This window comes from Macrobrachium nipponense, chromosome 12 (genome assembly GCF_015104395.2).
Source record: "Macrobrachium nipponense isolate FS-2020 chromosome 12, ASM1510439v2, whole genome shotgun sequence".
Lineage (NCBI taxonomy): Eukaryota > Metazoa > Arthropoda > Malacostraca > Decapoda > Palaemonidae > Macrobrachium > Macrobrachium nipponense.
Genome location: NC_087205.1, coordinates 65,805,548 through 65,824,520, shown reverse-complemented (window position 1 = coordinate 65,824,520; position 18,973 = coordinate 65,805,548). Strand labels below are relative to the sequence as shown.

The following is an 18,973-nucleotide window of genomic DNA, read 5'->3' as shown; positions in this document are numbered from 1 at the left end:
ACTTCCCTCATCTGTGTTAAATTTTGTAGATGGTAGTTGATAGGATTTTTATACTAGTATATTTTGCTGTTGTTCTTCTGCGTTGCCATCATTATTATTCTTCTTGCTGTTCAATAGGCATTAACAGTGAGATTGTGGTTATGATAAAAAAAAGTTATCAGGAAAAGGTAATAGTTTTTGAAATTTGAAAAGTATTTTGAGTAAGGGATGATATGGGTATTAGCAGAAATCTTGACTGTTCATGAAAAAGTTCTAAAGATTATTGGATTAGGGATGTAGTTTTATGGTATGTTTACTACAGTTGTGTTTTCCAAAAAATTCTTAATTTCTTACTCAAATGGCAGCAACAATTAATTATTTTTTTACCTTTTAACTGAAATACCTTGGACCAGTAGGGAAGTGAATATTAGAACCCATTCTGACTCCAAGTTGAGTGCACTTGACACTAAAAGTGATTGTATGGCTGAAAATGTACAACATACAAATGTGAAAAAAATGTTCAAAGTTTGAGAAGGATTTGCAGTTTTACAAATACCCACATGATTTTAACCAGACCTCTGCCATCCCATGCCAGTACCTCTTAGCTCATTTTTGTGATATGCATAGCAAAACCAGTTTCAAGTGGATACCTCATTATTAATCTTTTTGATCCTTTTTCATAATTTTCTTTGCTTGCCTGTATCCTGTTATTTAATATTTCAAAATCTTATATTTAAAGAAAATTTACATAATATGGTAATCCATTAATAGCTCGTGCATTCGATACAGTAATCCTTAGTTTATCCTAACTTCCTCTATTTGTATTATATCCATTAATGTCCTATTTAGTGAAGAGGGTTATGCAGTTATCCTCACTTACATGGCAGATATGCAGATAAACCAAGCATTGTGCAGATGGATTTGCAGTGCAAAGCTTGAATGTTTTTGAGTAATAGAGAAGATACCTCTACATGGAGTAGCTGAGCTGTGTACACAAGCAAAGTGGCTAAATGAAAATTGTGAGTGTTGATTGGCTTATTGATGAAAGGCATATTATTTTCAATTGACTTAAAAGTGAGAGGAGGGAAATTAGCAGCTTCCATTTTGTTAAGTGTGTTAATATTATTTGGAAGATTAACCCAATTCATATGGAACAAGCCCACATGGGGCCTTGACTTGAAATTCAAGCTTCCAAAGAATATGGTGCTCATTAGGAAATAAAAGAAGGTAAAGGGAAGTATAGAAAGGGGAGATCTCACTTATTAAAAAGAAAAGATGAATTTTATAAATGAAAATGTATAGCAAGGAGAATAGCATTAGGTTAGCTATGCAATGCAACTTCCCTTGAACTTTTGAAGTTCCAATTGTACAGTGTCCTCAGAGAGTCTGTTCCACAGTCCAAAGGTGTGAGGAACAAAGGACCTCTGGAACTGAGAAGTTTGACAGAGTCCCATTTACTGCATATGGTGCTGCTGTTCAGTGAATGTGGTTGCTCTCAACAGGAAAACAGATCAGGGATCACTTGTGAATATGAAAGATATCTCTTTAAGGACAGCTTATGAAAACCACCATGAACCACTCAACCTAAAAGAGATAAATCTCTGGCAAAAGCAAACACACCAGAAAACAGTATTCTAGTTAAGGAAGCACATGACCTAAAGCAGGTTGCATTGATTTTATCACTTATAATTCTATGAGTCCTTATGGACAATACCTAACTTTTGTGCGGCATTTGCCGAAACTTTCAGTGGATGTTTCTCAAAAGTAAGAGTTGGTAGTTACACCTAGAATAGTTAAAGGATCAGACTTATTCAGCAAAGTCCCATTCACCTGAAGGGGAACATGGGGTGGAAAATCTGTAAGAGATCTACTGATCAATAATGTTTTCGTTTTACTGGCGTTCAGTCACATACTCCATGTCCCGTTTTGGCTGACGGCAGCTATATTTCTGATAAGTAGAAACTACTGCACCCACAACCATCTCTCACCTCTTATGCGCAGGACTTGCCAGATCTCAGATTCCTTGCTAACAATCTGATTGTTTTTTACTGGTTTCTAGCTGGCATGCTAAAGATTATCCTATTGCTAAGGCTGAAGGTTTGTTAGCTATGAAAAATACAAATTGTTTAAAAATTTGTCATTTCTAGGCCAACACCTTTATTGCTGGTATACAGCAATACCCCGAACTTACGTGAAGTTAGGTTCCAGACCCCTTTGCGTGAAGGGTATTTTCATGCAGGTTTGGCACACACTAAATGCTAGTAAATACATGCTTCTATAGTTTGAACACTTAATATGACCCTAATCATGCTCCCTAAATATTAAGCTAATTTTTTAACAATTAAAATTACTGTAATTTCATTTAAGATTTAGCTTAATACATCACCCTTAAAAAAAAAAATAAATGGTTGGTAAAAAATATTGGGGTGTATGAAGATTACATACATACAGTATTTCTTTCTTGTTCCCTCCTTCCGACCAACTGATCTGTTTTAAGATTATCTGGACTAATTCAACTCTTAGTTATGTGCCTGTTTTAGAACAGCACATTGACAGTTCTATAAGGTAAAGGTAGATTAATATAATATCTGAGAAAAAAGCATGTCTATTATTTTCAGTGACTCGTGTAGTGCTGTAGATGCTATAAATCAGTATAAACCAGTAAACCAAATTGTACAAGAAATACAATTCATCAACTCTTCCAATCAGGATTATCAATAAAAATATGTAGGATTCCAGCACATGTGGGAATAAAAGGAAATGAAAATGCAGACTCTGTTGCCAAATTAGCCTGCACTATCCCTCCAAAAATTGCATATGCTCCAGTATCAGACTGGATAACATCTGTTAAACCATTGATGTACCAAGATTGGAAAAGAGAATGGTCCTTAATACCAACCACAAATAAGCTTGAAACTATAAAAACTGAAGTGTATGCATGGAAGACATCTTCACTAAAAGGATCAAAAGAGGTAATCCTAACAAGACTCCGTATAGGACTCGCAAGATTCTCGCATGGTCACTTAACCCTCTTACGCCGAAGGGGTATAATAAAAATCGTCTCCCGAATGCCGAGGGGGTCTCAAGAGTGAGCGCCGAAGCTGAAAAAATATTTTTTCCAAAAAATTAAAGCACTTAGTTTTCAAGATTAAGAGTTCATTTTTGGCTCATTTTTTTGTCATTGCCTGAAGTTTAGTATGCAACCATCAGAAATGAAAAAAAAAAATTATATATAAATAATGCGATATATGATAGCGCGAAAACAAAATTTCATATATAATTGTATTCAAATCGCGCTGTGAGCAAAACGGTTAAAGCTAACGAGTTCATTTTTTTCGTTGTATTGCACTAAATTGCGATCATTTTGGTATATAACACATTGTCAAACAATCAAAGCAAAACAGAGAAAATATTATCACAAAATGATGCATGAATTCGTAACGCGCGGACGTAAAAATACGTTTTTTTCAAAAATTCACCATAAATCTAAATATTGTTCTAGAGACTTCCAATTTGTTTCAAAATGAAGATAAATGATTGAATATTACTATACTGTAAGAGTTTTAGCTTACAATTGCAGTTTTCGACCATTTCGGACGAGTTAAAGTTGACCGAATGTCAAATTTTTTTTTATATTTTCTTTATATGCAAATATTTCGAAAATGAGAAAAGCTACAACCTTCAATTATTTTTTGTTTTATTCTACTTAAAATTGATCACATTTTCGTATATAAAACTATGAAACACTCGATATAAAACTGAGCAAATATTACGAGAATGCAACGTACGCATTTCCGAGATTTGCGGCGGAGAATCCGCGCATGGAGGGAAGGAAAGTTTTATATATATATATATATATATATATATAATATAATAATATATATATATAGTATATATATTATATTAACACCATAAGTCTAAATATTGTGCTAGAGACTTCGAATTTACTTCAAAATGAAGATAAATGTCTGAATATTACTAGACTAAGAGTTTTACCTTACAATTGCGTTTTTCGACTACTTCGGTAGTCAAAGTTGACCTAACGTGGTTTTTTTCTATTTATCGTGATTTATATGCAAATATTTCAAAAATGAAAAGAGCTACAACCTTCAATCATTTTTTGTTGTATTGTACATGAAGTTGCGCACATTTTCATATATAAAACTTTATGTAACGTCTAATTTAAAATGGTGCAAACATTACGACAATCTGACGAATCCCCCCGGAAGTTACCACGCGGACATAAGGAAGTTTGTTTGTTCCTTTTTGTTATTTTTTTTTTTTCTTCCCTCAAATTCACCATAAATCAAAATATTGTGCTAGAGACTTCCAATTTGTTGCAAAATGAAGGTAAATGATTGAATATTACTAGAATATAAGAGTTTTAGCTTACAATTGCGTTTTACGACCATTTCGGTAGAGTCAAAGTTGACCGAAATTTGAAATTTTAGCACTTATCATTATTTATATCAAAATATTTCAAAACTGATAAAAGCTACAACCATGGGTTGTTTTTAGTTGTATTGTGCATAAAATTGCGCACATTTCCATATATAAAACTTTATGTAACGGCTAATTTAAAATAGTGCAAACATTACGACAATCGCACAAAAAAATTTATCGGAAGAGTTACCGCGCGGACGTAAGGAAAAAGTTTTTTTCATAAATTCACCATAAATCAAAATGTTGTGCTAGAGACGTCCAATTTGTTGCAAAATGAAGGTAAATGATTGAATATTACTAAAATATAAGAGTTTTAGCTTACAATTGCGTTTTTCGACCATTTTGGTAGTCAAAGTTGACCGAAGGTTGAAATTTTGGCACTTATCGTTATTTATATGAAAATATTTCAAAATTGATAAAAACTACAATCCTGAGTTTTTATTAGTTGTATTCTACATGTAATTGCGCACATTTTCATATGTAATACTCCATGTAACGGATAATTTAAAATGGTGCAAAAATTATGTCAAAGTGACGAAATAATTTCTGAGATGTGTCACTGATACTCTTTAGTGCGATAAGAAAGAAATTCGTGCTTGCACGCCTGTGTAACGATTGTAAACAAAACAACGCCTTGATCCGTGAGCTCCCAGCATCCCCCAAGGCGCGATTCAAAAGTTTTCGCCTGGTAGGCGTATAAGTATTTTTCCGCGAATTTTTTAAAAACTCTTTATCGACGTTTAATACGTCCAATCGGCACCCGACAGACAATTTATGTCAACGTTTAATACGTCCAATCGGCGTTAAAGGGTTAATGTGGACACTGCATGCTGACCCAATGAAATGTAATAATGTCAGACACCCATAGAAAGTGCAACATTTACTTACTGAATGCCCAAAGTGGACCTAATAAAGATCAATTTATCTACAGAATTCAAAAATTAAAAATATTGCTGAAAGCAAAGATATTCTAATTAACAACAAATTTTGTAAATATAACTGGTTTTTTAAATAAATTGTAAATTATCTTAAGATTCAGAGGTCAGGAAAAACTAAGCCCCATTTATGATAATTTCAGACACAATATCTATTTCTTTGATCATTCTTGTATACCTAAGATGTGAATAAAATTGACATTATTATCAACCTTTGCATACTGCAACCAATTTGGTTTGCTCAAAGGGTTCCCGCCTCTCCTCCCTCCATCCCCCAGCTGGCCGGCACCATTTTTACCAAACAGTTCGAAATCGTACACGGATCTTGGTGCACTGAAGATCCCATCGAGAGCAACTCGCTGGTGCCTGCCTGTAAGGAAATCTTGAAGTAATTAAAGGTTCTGAAGTTTTATAAATAAGTGTCTTATGATTTACTAAATTGAAAGCAGCACTAAAATAATTTTCAGTGACTTCACTCAAACCCCTTATTAAGGTTATCTTGCAAAATGTCATGTCAAGTCTAAAAGAGCATCACAGGTACCTAACTATCTATATGCATTTTGACTATCAGTTAACAGTCCTTTAGATTCCACATATGGGCATCTTATTTTTGCGGTTGGATTTATATAGTGTGAGTGTTGGCCAAATAAAAATTGAGTAAAATTCGAAAGTATAAATATGGTTATTAGAAATTTTTTTTATGTCGGTTTAAAAAATGGAAAATTGGTGTATTAAACCATTGTACAGTACCTGTTGAATAAGATGTGTTCAGGAGAATAAGACATGGTAGCCACTGGTTACGGATATAGTGTAAAAAAAAAATTTATACCAATTGCTTTGTAAGTTTTCTTATTGGAAATATATGCTGTATATACATATTAGGTACAGTACAATAATATGTATTAGCCATTTAAAAATATTTTACAATCTGTTGTGCAGTTTTTTGTCAAAGCAGTTGATCTTAGGGGAAGTGAATGTTAGGATGCACCGTAACTAGTAGAATGCTGTACTTAAAAGAGTCTCCCCTTATCCAGTAAGAGTGGAACACTAATCCCTAGTACTATTTTGAATGGAACTTTTATCCTGGCTTGTGCATGAGGAAATGGATGTTGCTATGCTCATTTGGTATTTTCAGAAATTTGATTTGTTTTTGGTTAACTGAAGATGGCTACTGGGAAGTTTGGACACCTGAGAGGAAGGTCCCAAAGAACTTGAGTTCTTACATTGTTCATCAAACAATCTCTTATTGGATCCAAATCAGTAATCCAGATGAAACTGGGTTCTTTTGTCACTGTTATCTAATAATCTGGTGATGAGAGAGATGAAAACTCCTGTTTGAAATAAGAGCAAGCAACATTTTTCTACTGTATGGTGCAGATACTTTGGGCTAAGTATATCTTAGTTTTACCAGATCACTGAGCTGATTAACAGCTCTCCTAGGGCTGGCCCGAAGGATTAGGTATTTTTATGTGGCTTGGAACCAATTGGTCACCTAGCAATGGGACCTAGAGTTTATTGTGGGATCTGAACCACATTATATCGAGACATTAATTTCTGTCACCAGAAATAGATTCCTCTGATTCCGCGTTGGCCGAGCCGAGCATTGAACTTCAGACCACTGGATTGGTAGCTGAGTGCAAAAACCATGCGTCCAACAAGGAATTAATTCCTTGGGCACTCACAGCCTTGAACTCTAGGGCAGTTGGACAATTGGAGCCGCCACTTTGTCTCTGTGAGATAATGGATTAGTGACAACCATTTCTACGAGGAAGTTATTCATTATGGTATGCCTGAAGATTAAGTATAGGCTGTCCTACTTGTCAACAGTGCATTCTGCTGGATAAGGTTTTTTCTCCCTCAGTAGCAGTGAAGAAGTTATACCAGCTTGGGGTCCTCTGATGAAGTAATGGTGGTGGGCAGTGAGAAGGGGCTTGACTTGGACTTATGGAAACAAACTGAAGAATCTGAGGATCTCGTCAGCAATCCACGGTTATGCCCTTGCTTTGGAATGATGTTATTGTTCTTACCCTGAAGTGGGGTTGTCATAGGCTGTACACTGAAGAGGGGGCTTTGAGGTCAGACTTACAATAAGGCTGCAAAGTGAGGGAGGCCATTGATGTGGATTGTGGATGACATTTGTGAAAATGCCTTGGGGTTGGTAACATTCCTTGCTCTCATTTTCTGCCTGCTTTGGGTTTAGATCCTCATTCAACCGCATTGAACCTGGGCATGAAAGTAACAGAGCCATCATCTTTCAGCATCCTGTGTAGCAGTGGTTGGATGAGGAGAGGGGATTCTTGGTGTCAGACCATGTCCAACAAGGAGATTGCTGCTGCTATGTAGGATGCTGAATGATGAAGGAGCTGTTACATTCGTGCCCACGTTCAATATGGTTCGAGAAGCACACTTGCTTGGTTACCTTAATAATGCAAGGACCAACATCATCAGGCTGCAATAGCATCAGTCTAAATGTTACAGTAGTCTTGGTGGACAGTTATATTTTACTGAGACTGCTCTATCCTCTTTTAATTTGAATGAGAAATGATGGATGGAGGCAAATGTGATATTTTGATCTTGATGTCAGTGCTGCTTTTGATTTAGTTTTGCATCAACTGCTACTAAATGGTATACATTCCATATGAATGATTGAAGCTGCCTTTTATTATTTGAAAAACTACCTTGTTCTGTATACAGACAGAACAAACCTTTGGTCTTTTTGGTGGCAATGGGAGCTAGCCAAGATGGTGGAAATGCAGATGGTACCACTGACCTTCCTCATCCCAACTCGGCTACATTGCACCAGTTTCTCTGATTGCTTTCAAAGCAGGTCATGTGCGCACACTGCCCAAAAGCCTCCTCCTCCTCCTCCTCCTCCTCCTCCTCCTCCTCCTCATTTCACATTGATGTTCTGGTTTTCCTTTGTGTGATGTGCTGTGTAATTTGTGTTTTGTGTATGTTTTCTTGAGCATGCAAACCCAAGATTCATCAAAGCTTCCCAATCCACAGCAAAAATGCTGCAAGTAGAATGGGGTTCTAAACTTGAAGCATACATAAAATGAGAGCAACGATTGTTATCAATCCCAAGGCATTTTCACTGAGGCTTGGGAAGCTTAGATGAATCATGGGTTTGCATGCTCAGGAAAATACACATGAGCGCAAAATCACACGACACAAAAAGACAAAAAATGAGAACACTAATGCGTACTGCAGGCAGGAAGTGGACAAAAACAACCAGCTTCTGGGCAGAGAGGGCAATGGCATAACCTGCTATGAATGCATTTGTTTTACTTTTGTTTGTTATGCTTCTTCCTCTATCTCTAAACCTCCCATGTTTAATGACATACTTGCTCCATGCTAAATACTGGTTCAGATTTTATCACCACAGCATGGGTCTCACTCTCGCTCCTGCTTGACTTGACACTGCACCCACTGATAACACTTCTTTGCTTTCACAAAATTTCCTAAGGCTTGCTGCATTGAATCAAGCATTTCCTGTTTCACTAAAGAACACTGCTGTCAACAGTATTTGTTTTGTTTGTCTTTAACCTTTAGCCCTACACTGTAAAAGCTTAAATGTCAAAATACATTTTGGTATACTTTGTACTTCTCTAGAACTGTACTTCTCTTCACAAATGCCAAAATGTACTTCATTGTATGTTCCTTTTCCCTTTTGTTAACCCAATAACCGTTTGCTATGGGAAGCAGCTTTGGTGCCCCAGCTGTCAGCCAAGAGTGCGGGCAGCAAACATTGACGCTAACAAAACTGTCAGCAAATAGTTAAAAACACAACATGGCAACTGTTCTCGGTCGCGCTATCTTTTGATGTGCAGGGGTGGCTACATTAGCTTATTTTCAGTTTTCTGCATCTTTATTTCCATATATTTTAACTCATATAAATCTATTAACATACATACGGCCGTTCCCTTTAACCACTGTCACGTATTTATATGTCTGCTCTTTCCAGCCAGATAATAATAATAATAATAATAATAATAATAATTTATCTCTTGGCTATAGGATCATCAACGTGGGGCCATTAGGAAATAAAATTCTCTTAGAACAGACACACGTACATTTTTTCGTGTAAGGAGGTTTATTCGTTGTACATAAACCCCTTTCTTCTTTTGACGCTCTAGAATTTATAAATAATAGGATACAACAATTGCCCTTCGAATTATTTCTCTTACAAATCATCAGATTTTTCTTTGACAAGCCATAATAATGGTATGTAATAAAGTTGATTCCAAAAGATCTCGCATTTTGTAGTCCGTATAATCCAGTCTTTGGGCTGAAGCTAAAGCTAGGTTCGTTATGAATTCTACACCATCCACGATGCATGTCCATTTTGTACATAGAAAAAAAAAAATAAGTGAGATTATATATACATACATACATATATATATATATATATTATATATATATATATATATATATATATATATATATATAAATAAAGATAAATGCCACGAAGGAAAAATAAACGAAGGAGTCTGCGAGATCTTTCGGCTGAAAAGCCCTTTACTGAAGCAGCTACTGACAAAAATACGAGAAAAGACAATACAAGAAGGTTCGTATAAACTGACAGATAGGGATTATAAAAGGATTAGTGCCTAGAATCCGACACACCTGAAGATAAGAAACCTTCCCAACAAGCATAAACAAAGGGTGCAATTAAAGGTTTAAGACAATCATCTCAGATACAATCTCCAGACAATTAAAGGATTATAGGTGACAGCTATACGGAACCTGGTAGACAAAACCATATTCACAAAAAATGACAGACATACATTACAATAAAATTTTTTTTTTTTTTTTAATAACTCTAAGGCAACTGATTTTTATTTAAGTCAGTAATTATATATTTGAGGTCATTCTTAAACATGTTACATATACAAGGGTCTAAATGAAAAAGGCCACGACTAACATTGAAATTACAATGAAAAGTAAGTTGTATTAAAGCAGATTCTAAAAGATTTCGTGATAAGACATCTCTTGACCGTGCATACTGAACTGTCAATCCAATTAATTCGGTGGTTGTTTCACTTAAATGAATAAATAATGCATTAGATTTTTGCCCAGTTTTTACAGAGTATTTATGCTGGCTTAGCCTTACTTCTAAGCCCTTGCTCGACTGTCCCAGGTAGAATGAGGGACAATCCATACATGGAATTTTATATATTATGTTGTTGCAAGCACTTAGAAATTCTATACAGTTTACTTTAATAATTATATATCTAATATATATATATATATATATATATATATATATATATATATATATATATATATATATATTATATATATATATCAAGAGAAAGGTAAGCTCAAGAATTTATATTACTAATATGAAGAAGTGGAAAATCCTGTGGGAATTATATATATTCACCGATTTTAAAAATATAAATAAGAAACAATGGGAATTATTTAGGGTGAAGCCACATAAACGTTACAATACTGAACACAAAGTAAAACTACAATCTTTCAGCTGCGTCTGTGATTAATTATTTCACTTACAATAAATGTCAATAAAATAGAAATAATTATCATTACCTTGAATATGCCTCTCTCTCTCTCTCTCTCTCTGTCTCTCTCTCATTCTCTCTCTCCTCTCCTCTCTCGTCTCTCTCTCTCTCTCTCTCCTCCTCTCTCTCTCGTCTCTCTCTCTACTCCTCTCTCTTATATTATATATATATATATGTATATATATTATATATATATATCAAAGAGAGAGAGAGAGAGAGAGAAGCATGTCCAAGGTAATGATCAGTTGTTGTTTTCATCTCTCCTCTCCTTCCACCTGCATCGAGTTTGGTGGGTGGAACCACTCGAGCATTTGTTAGAGAGTGGTACCTTGGATTATCCAGAGTCCTTTTCACCGATTCCAATTCCTTGTTTCATGGGCAATGGCGGATTTAGTGATCTCCCTTTTGTACAGGTAAACGACTTTTACTGTCCCCGTGACTTTTGACCGTCGACAAGGGAATTCCGAACTGACCATCGTCAATGATAGAAGGAACTGGAATCTTTCAAAAGGACTCGTTATAATTCCAGACCCTAATACCAAGCGCATCAAATTCGTCACGGGTGGGAGGTAACTGGAGCTGTAAACAACAAAAACCGATCATTTCATTCAATATCAACTACGGTGCTGCCGTACAAATTTCTGTATTCGCCAGTTATCCGTATCATAGTCGAACCAAAATTACCATGGACACGTACGTTTTAGACGCTGCTACTTTTCCCAGGTTTCATTCATAAAACCTTGCCCAAAGTTCGAATGTCGTGAAGATATGGTGGAAACCGCCGCCACACCTTTCCATGCTAGGTTCTACGTATCTAACCGTGAAGACGTAAAATGAACAGAAATCTGAAGTATTGAAATCATATAGTAAACTGCTTTGATAAAAAGGTAGGGTGAAAATAATCTAGTTTCTAATCACCTAAATAAATCATACGAACTCCCAATGTCTAGCCCAGATTCACCGATGAAAAAAATGAAACTAGGCGATGAAAAAAAAAAAAAAAATACTGCTATTTTTCCTCAAGCGATGGCCTTGTCCCGGAACCTCTTTCTTCTGGACGGCCCGGGGGAGGGATAAGTAGGATTTTATGACCAGATTAAAGAACCCCCAATTGTGGGATGCAGATTATCTGTATTGAGATTGTAAGTCGGGAAGTGTTTCTGTATGCACTATAAATGTAATTACATACATAGCACTCATACATATTCATATATACAGGCAGTCCCCGGGTTACGACGGGGGTTCCGTTCTTGAGGCGCGTCGTAAGCCGAAAATCGTCGTAAGCCGGAACGACACTTGGAAATATGCCTTAAACTAAGAAAAAGTTAGAGAGACCTTACCTGTGTGACATGCAAGTATTGCATGATGTGTAGTGTGGTTATTTCAATGCCAAAGGATGGTTCTTGAAGGTATAATTCTTTATTAAACTCTTGTGACACTATAAAGCACAATGTACTACACTTAATCCTTAGGTTAGATTATACACTAAACACTATTACACTGTACACTAATCCTTTGGTAGATCCTGGAGTACATTAAAATCCCAGTCTGGTAGCTCTGGAAGGTAAAAGTATAACACAATTAGTACAAAATACTACACAAAGTCCTGAATGCAATATGTAAATTATAGATATCAAGAGTAAAAGAGTTAATGTATTTTAATTAATTTCCTTACTTTTATTTTGTTTATAATTCCCTTACTTTTTGAGTTATATCAAGAGTAAAAAAGTTAATGTATGTGAATTAATTCCTTACTTTTAGTTTAAAGTTGTCATGCTATGTAACCCTGGATGCACAAAGTCTTATGTGGCCCCATAGCCTACATCATTCAGGGGGTTCTGGAATGTACAAAAAATAATTAATATGCCAGTAAGTACTCTATGCATAGTAAGTTACATACAGTAATATGCACCATACAGTGGTTTAATATCACATATATAACATGTATAAAACTTAGTTAATGTATGTTAATTAATTCCTTACCTTTAGTTTAAAGTTGTCGTGCTATGTAACCCTGGATGCACAAAGTCTTATGTGGCCCCATAGCCTACATCATTCAGGGGGTTCTGGAATGTACAAAAAAATAATTTTGTCAGTAAGTACTCTATGCATAGTAAGTTACATACAGTAATATGCACCATACAGTGGTTTAATATCAACTGGTACGTATGCATGTTGTAAATGATTGGTCTACACCCCCTGTTCAGCAGGGAGTGTACAGTAGTATGTAATTCCATGAGGGACCTTGATCACTTATCCCATGTGAGAGATCTTGGTCACTTTTTTTTAGTACGTATAAAACTTACTTAATGTATGTTTTACTAATATGTATAATTCCTTACTTTATGTTATGTAGTAACCCTGGACAAAGTTTTATGTGGCCCCATAGCCTGCATCATGGACGGGGTCCTGGTTTTCTGGAATGTACCAAAAAAGTATCAAAGTTAAGTCATGTATGTATGTTTAGTAAGTTACATACAGTAACCATACGTACAGTGGTTTATAACATGTATGTACATAATCAAACTTGGTTGGAAATTCCTGTAAAAAAAAGTTATGTACGTATGTAATACTACTGTATGTAAAAACCTTACTGTTCATATTTTGTTACACTATGTACATGTTACATTTGATACGTATACTTTCCTGAAGGGTTTTTTCCATCCAAAAATGGTGCTTCTACTTGTAGTTATCCCTTGATGACACTTGTAGTAATTTGTTAGTAACAACCTGGAGTTGTGTGAAAAATGTTGGTTCTGGAAGGAAAAAGTAACAAAATTAGTGTACAAAATATACACTACAGAAAGTTGTGAATGCAATATGTTAATTACTGTAGATATATCAAGAGTACTAAAAGAGTTAATGTATGTTAATTAATTCCTTACTTTTAGTTTAAAGTTGTCGTTCAATGTAACCCTGGATGGACAAAGTCTTATGTGGCCCCATAGCCTACATCATTCAGGGGACTCTGGAATGTACAAAAAATAATTTTGTCAGTAAGTCCTCTATGCAGAGTAAAGTTACATACAGTAGTAATATGCACCATACAGTGGTTAATATCACATATAACATGTAGTATAAAAACTTAATTTAGAAATTCCTTACATAACTTACCAACTTTTAGTGAGTCTCAAAGCTGTTACCTAGGTTGTGGGGAGATGGAGGTGGAGGTGTAGAGCATTCATGATAAGGATGCATTCCAAACCTAACTTCAGTGTGCTTTATCACAGATAACAGGCTAGGATGATGGGCAGTCTGGAATGAAGAATTAATATTAAAGGACAGTATGTAACCACTTAGGTGTAGTACAAAATTTATTGTACGTATGCAAACATTAAACACAACTGAGAATTCCTTACCTTCAGCAAAATGAAGACATGTAGGCCATGTAGAGGTCTGGTTTATGTAAGTCACACGTGCATGCCCAGTCTGGAATGATAATGTAATACATATGATTATAGTATGTATGTTACATACATAACATGGTTATTACATATGTAATAATAAAACATTAATAAAAAAAAATAATAAAAAAAAAAGTCCTTACCAAATTCTAGTGGTTGGCTTGCTTACTGGGATGGGCATATGTATGGTAGATGAGTGGGTGGCTGGGCTATGGAGTAGGATGGGCAGGTGCTTGGGAGTCTGGAATGATAAAAAATATATAAAATGATAGAGTTACTACTGTAACTACTGCACATGTTATTACTGTTTGACATATGTAGTGTGTAATACTATGTACAATATAAAAAATGAGAATTCTTTTACCTGAAGGAATGGGAGAGGTGATACTACTCGTATCAACTGATTTGGGCTCTGGAGAGGTGATACTACTTGTATCAACTGATGAGGGAACATCTAGATCTGGAAAGAATGATAGGGTACATAAATATATAAGGTGGATGTAATTGTCGCATATGTACACTTTTAATAAAATTTCTATTAGCAATTTATAAAACATTTTATACAAATTTGTTAAGGATTCTTTACCTGATGAATAGGGCGAGGCATCAAAACCATGGAAAGGCTCAGGGTCATCTGGGTCGCTGTCACTATCAAATGGGGTCTGAAATGAAAAAAAAAATAATAAGGTTATGCAACATCAAACACATTGTACACTATGTAAGTTAGTGTACGTATGTATGTAGGGTGTAAACAATTTCCAACATGAAAATGAGAAAAATGAATTGCTTACCTGATTGTACACGTACAGGTGACGGGCTGCTACAGAGGGTCCAGGTACAGGGGGATCCTGGAAACTGTCACAGGTAAGTACAGGGAAGATCTTTTTTTTTTTTTTTTATGGTTTTTTCTGGAAATGGTCACAGGTAGTAACAGGGAGATCTGGGAACTGTCACAGGTCGTACAGGGGGTTGATCTGGAACTGTTCACCTAACTTCTGCAATAAAATTACAAATGATGAAATTAATGAAGTTACAATTTACTCTTACATTTAGTTGTTACATTAAAAAATGAACACATTTTAATATGTACACTATGTAAACACATAAATTAGTAAAACAGTTCAGAATTCCTTACCAGGACTAGGAGTGGGAGGTGGTGGTACTGGAGACTTGTGAAAGAAAGTGTCAAGCCTGGACTGCACACTTCTCTTCGTCTGCTTCTCCTTCAGGGTCTCCTTGTAGAAAGTTACCAAGTCTAACATTCCACGTTTTATTTTGTCAAACCTGGCAACGTTAGGGTCTTCTGCCTCAAAGAAGCCAAGGCTCTCTCCAGATGAGTAAAACCCTCTGACAAGCCTTTCACAGTTAATGACCTGGGTTTTGGCTCTGGTGCCGCCGCCTCTTCCTCAATCATTTGTTGTTCAAGTTCAAGTAAGTCCTCTGCAGACAATTCCTCTCCATGGGAAGCCAGCAGCTCTTTGTTACATCATCAGGTTCAAGATCAGTTTCAGCCTCTTGCTTAGCCCTCGATCTTCCTCGTCACAGTCTCGACGTCTTCTGCCTGGTCAAAGCCTTCAAAACTGTGCACAACTGTGGACACAGTTTCTTCCAGGCCCCATTTAAAGTGGTCGTCTTCACCTCGTCCCAAGCACTTGCAATATTTTTCACTGCATCAGCAATGTTGTAGCCCTTCCAGAATTGCTTCAGTGTCAACTCCTTGTTAGCTTCTATGGCCCTCAAAGCAAAACGTTATGGTCCTTCTTAAGGTAGTAAGCCTTGAAATTAGCTATTACTCCCTGGTCCATTGGCTGTATCAGCGATGTGGTATTGGGTGGGAGGTACACCACCTTCCACATTAGGGTGCATGTCGCTCAAATTTGAAGGGTGACCAGGGGCATTGTCCAGGACTAAGAGGGCCTTAAAAGGCAGACCCTTCGAAGTCAAATACCGCTCCACTGCTGGCAACCGGAAATGGTCATTGAACCGAATCCTTCGAATACCTCATCAAGGTAACCCAAGCCTTCTTGTTTGATTTCCAAATCACAGGGAGTTGACTCTTGAAAATGCCCTTGAATGCCCTGGAATTCTCGGCCAAATACACCAGCAAGGGCTTCAGTTTCAAATCGCCACTTGCATTGGACCCAAACAGCAAAGTCAGTCGCTCCTTTCCAGCTTTTATGGCCAGGTGCTGACTTCTCCTCCTTGGAAAGGTACGTTCGATTTGGCATTCTTTTCCAAAATAATCCAGTCTCATCCACATTAAAGACTTGGTCAGCCGTGTAACCACCATCCTTAATTATCTCAGCCAAACCACCTGGAAAACTTTCTGCTGCTCGCTATCAGCACTAGCAGCTTCACCTTGCAGCTTCACATTATGCAAATTTGCACGAGCCTTAAAACGGTTAAACTTTTTCACTATTGCCTCATGCAGCGCTCTAGCCTTCTCCTGGATCACACTTAAGCTCACCGGAACACGTCGCTGGTTTCTGGTCCTCCAGCCAGATCATGAGCAATTTCTCCATTTCAACAATGCTCTGGCTACGTTGCTTCTCGTTTATCACCGTTTGACTTCATCGGTGCAGCATCCTTAACATGCTTCAGAATACGTTCCTTGTCCTTTCACAATGGTTACCACCGTGGTCCTGCTCAAGCCTAAAGAACGGCCTATTTCGGTGTTAGTTTCTCCCTTCTCCGAACGCTTCACCACGTCATATTTGACCTCCATCGTGATGACCTTCCTCTTCTTGGATGAACTATCATCGGAGGAAGTACTTTGGCGTTTAGGAGCCATTGTAAATTTGCGAAAATGGCAAGGAATTTCAGCAACGTCTTAGCACACAACCGACTGAACTTCAGGCAGACACGCGATTGAAGTGGCGTCCTTTCGTATTGTTACGCTTAGCGTCCTCGACCGTCCGAGGTCGTTGTTCGGTCAATTTACCATACAGTTTAATAGCGTTAATTAATTTATGCACCTCCGCTCAAAAACTAGTTCTGCATATGAGGTATCGTTAAAAAGCATAACAAAACGTCGTAACCTTGGAATTTGTGTTGTAATCTAACCAGAAACTTAGTTTTTTTAATTATGTACTGGAAACAAGCAATGATTTTTCATTATTTGCGCTTTTGGACTGTTTTAAACTGCGCATCCCAAGCTAGTGTATTCATTCGCCCGCAAACTAGTTCCGCATATGCGGCGTCACTAAAAAAATTCAAAAAATACGAAAAAAAAGTGTCAAAAATCATCATAACCTCAAAATTTTTGTTGTAATGTAACCAAAAACATATTTATTATATACTGTGCTAAACTATAAAGGATTTTTATCATAGCATGCGTTTTTTAAAAGCGTCGTTAACTCGGAGCGTCGGAAGCGTCAGCGTCGTAACCTCGGAACAAGCGTCGTAACCCAGGACGGATTTTCCATTGAATATTTAAGAAAAAGCGTCGTAACCTCGGAATGTCGTAAGCCGGAACCGTCGTAACCCGGGGACCGCCTGTATATGAATATTTTTATCAATGACAAAATTGTTAGGTTCGAATTTCTGTATATGGCATCAGTGTTCAAAGGAGGGTACAGTAGAATACAAAGAAAACAGTTCTCTTCTATCCTTCCTCCTCTCTCTCTCTCTCGTCTCTCTCTCTCTCTCTCTCTCTCACGACTAAAATCTTTGGACAGGAAATTACTGGCAATCATTCACATATCTTACTTTATTGTCTTCACCTTGCTAGCCCTGTTTTCGTTTTCATCATTCTCACTGTCGGATGAATTTTCAACAATGTTTGTTGTGTAAGAATTTTGTACATAACTTTCATTTAGAGTATTGTTTCATGAATGAAAGTTTGTGCGTTTCTACATCTAACTTTTGTTCTGTAACGTTCCAGTACATTTTTTTATATTTCAGTGGGAAAAATGTCAATAACTACAAGTACGTACTTATCGCATTTCATTTGCGCTAGAGCTGGAAAGAAAAAGAAACAGACGAAAACAACTCACGGCCGATGCTAAGTTGGCTTAGAAAGGATTATAGCCCTTTTACCCCCTGCGTTGAAAGACCAAAATTCCGTGTAAATGAACGACCAGCCAGCAGCGTGTTCTCTCGCTACATAGCGACTCGGCAAAGTGATTGGCGAATTCCCGCTTTAGATATACAAAATCAGGAAAATTATGATAAAAAGGGGTACGGGAGGAAGTGTTTTTGTTTGGATAAGGTCAACAACACTTCCTCGAACCTAGAGAGAATACATTGTAGAGGATTTACCTTGAAAGAAAGGCAGGAAAAATCAATCGTATATATACATACTAAACGTCACGGTCAAAACATCTGCTCTCCGTATATATACGTACTTAACGGCTCAGGTAGCGTTGGCGTGCTACGTATATATACGTACTAAACGGTTAAAGGGTTAATGTCAAACCTTGTCCATGCCTCGTATGCTTCTGACATCTCGTCCTTGTACCACTTGTCCAAGTGTTGAAGGAGCAAAACTTCATTCCATCTTCATTTGTCAGCTTTTTAATATTCACTTCCTCTAAAATCTTGCTCCTCTCCTCACTTTTGTCTGGTAATGACAGGGCAACATTCAGTTTTTTAAATACAAACTGCCATGCTTTCAGCTCTTGTTTCCAGCGGTCATAACCTGTATCAGCGCTGAAAATTGGCAACACTCACCACATTTGCCGATGCTACC

The 18,973-nt window shown here is 36.8% G+C and overlaps 1 protein-coding gene and 1 long non-coding RNA gene across 8 annotated transcripts in view; one reads left to right on the top strand and one right to left on the bottom strand.

Moving 5' to 3' along the window:
• The window catches only part of LOC135224560 (transcription factor E2F1-like), a 124,854-nt gene that overhangs the window by 73,415 nt on the left and 32,466 nt on the right, over positions 1–18,973 (top strand). The gene's annotated exons all lie outside the window — the stretch shown is intronic.
• On the bottom strand, positions 12,102–12,947 carry LOC135224561 (uncharacterized). Its single transcript, XR_010316766.1, has 3 exons — positions 12,863–12,947; positions 12,635–12,717; positions 12,102–12,436 (listed from the first exon to the last, which is right to left on the bottom strand). It is a non-coding gene; the product is annotated as an uncharacterized LOC135224561 (long non-coding RNA).